Consider the following 2,405-nt stretch of genomic DNA (forward strand, 5'->3'; position numbering starts at 1 on the left):
TAACGAAGGTGGTGTTTGTTTGATTGAATCCTGGATAAGATCACTAAGACAATCACTTTGATCTTGGTTAAATGACCTGTATCTCTCCAGCCTCTAGTTTCTTCATAAAATGTGATGTCAAGGTACATTTCTTAAAAGACTTCTCTATGTGTTGAAAAGGGGGAAAAAAATAACTGGATAGTGGCATACCTAGTTGAGCATACACACTACCATGCACAAGGACCCAGACTCAAGCCACCAGTCCCCAGCTGCAGAAGAGAAGCTTCATGAGTGGTGTCTCTCTTTCTCTCTCCCTCTCTATCTCCCCTTTCTCTTTCAATTTTATTTGTCTTTATAAAAAGGAAAGAAAGGTGCCAGGAGGTGGTGCACCTGGTTGAGTGCACATGTTACAGTGTGCAAGGACCCAGGTTCAAGGCCCCAGTCCCTACCTGTAGGGGTAAAGCTTCACAAGTGATGAATTAGTATTGCAGGTGTCTCTCTGTCACTCTCTCTCTCTAGCTCCCCCTTTATCGCAGCTTCTGGCTATCTCTATCCAATAAATAAATAAAAATAATTTTTAATTTAAATATAGAAAAAGAGACAAGGAGAGGAAAAGAGAAAGGGGTGGGAGGAATGACCACCAGGTGCTGTGATTTCATGGTTCAGATGCCAAGTTCCAGCAATATCCCTGATGACAACTAAAAAATAAAAGAAGAATTTTTTTAAAAGGACAGTGCAGAGTCCAGCTCTGCGGCAGTCCAATGGAAGAGAGGGAAATGAATGCAGTACAAGCTCAGGTAGAAAGTTTAGGAAGTAGACCCACTAATACAGAAGAAATAATATCTAATATAGAATTAAAATAACCCACTCTTTCAATTTGAAGATGAGGAAAAGGAAAGGTTTAGAAAGAATGAAGTGACTCACTGTGAAAATGCAGACTCTATCAAAAGGTCAAATGTACAAATTATAGGAATTCCTGAGAAAGAGGACAGGGTGAGAGGAAAAGAGACCATATTCAGGAAAATTTTAGCTGAGAATTTTCCTCACTTAGGCAATGCTCAGAACATAGCCATTAAAGAGACAGGTTTCACCCAGGTACTTAAATACAAAACAACCAACACTAAGGCAGATTAATGTAAAACTATCTATCAAAACTCAATGACTAGGGGGAAAAAGTTGCAGGCTGCTAGGGAAAGGAAAGAAGTGATATACAAATATATAGTTATCACTCTTTCATTATACTTCTCTTCACAAACCCTAGAGGCAAAGAAAGCATGGAATGACATATTCAAAGTACTAAAAGAGAAGAAATTCCAGTCACTGATCTTGTATACTACAAAATCATCCTTCAAATGTGTGTGAGAAATAAAGGTCTTCGCAAATATAAAAAAATCTAAAGGAATTTGCTATCACCAACCCCACCTTATAAGAGTTACTGAAAGGAGTCCCACAAGAAAAGAGTAAGCAAGGTACACATTCTAAGTGAGGTGAACAGCAGTAGACTAGAACTGAAAACACAATAAAAAAAGAATAACAAAACAGTAAAGGGGAGGGGAGTAACGGGCAGAAATAAACCCACACGTGTAGACACTTTACACACAACAAAGGGGTAAAAAATGCCCAACTGGAAAAAGGTCTTTTTAACAAAAAGTGCTGTGAGAACTGGACCACCACTTGTAGAAAAATGAAATTAGACCACCAATTAACATGATACACCAAAATTAGCTCAAAATGGGTCAAAGATCTGGATATTAGACCAAAAACTATAAGGTACATAAAAGATATTGATAAAACATTTCATGACATTAACATTAAAGATGTATTTGGAGAATCCACCACATGGGCAAGGGAAGCAAACAAACAAAAAGATTGAACAAATGGGTCTATATCAAATTAAAAATCTTCTGCACATCAGAAGAAAATTCCCTAAGGACAAACAGGAAACTTAGAAACTGGGAGAAAATATTCACACACTACATTTCAAACAAGCAGTTGGCATTAAACATCTACAAAGAACTCATACAGCTCAACAAAAAGTAAAAGAATAACCCAATTTAAGAGTAGGCAGAGGGAGTTGGGCAGTAGTGCAGTGGGTTAAGCACACGTGGCGCAAAGCAAGGACCAGCATAAGGATCCTGGTTCCAGCCCCCGGCTCCCCCACCTGCAGGGAGGTTGCTTCACAAGTGGTGAAGCAGGTCTTCAGGTGTCTATCTTTCTCTCCTCCTCTGTCTTCCCCTCTTCTCTAGCTTTTGCTCTGTCCTATCCAACAACAATGACATCAAGAACAACAATAATAACTATAACAATAAAACAACAAGGGCAATAAAAGGAAATTTAAAAAGTTTAAATCTTTTAAAAAATTTTAAAAAGAAAAAAAAAGTAGGCAGAATGTTAGCTTTTGGGCTCAGGCAAAAATTAGGAAAATC

This window comes from Erinaceus europaeus, chromosome 7 (genome assembly GCF_950295315.1).
Source record: "Erinaceus europaeus chromosome 7, mEriEur2.1, whole genome shotgun sequence".
NCBI lineage: Eukaryota > Metazoa > Chordata > Mammalia > Eulipotyphla > Erinaceidae > Erinaceus > Erinaceus europaeus.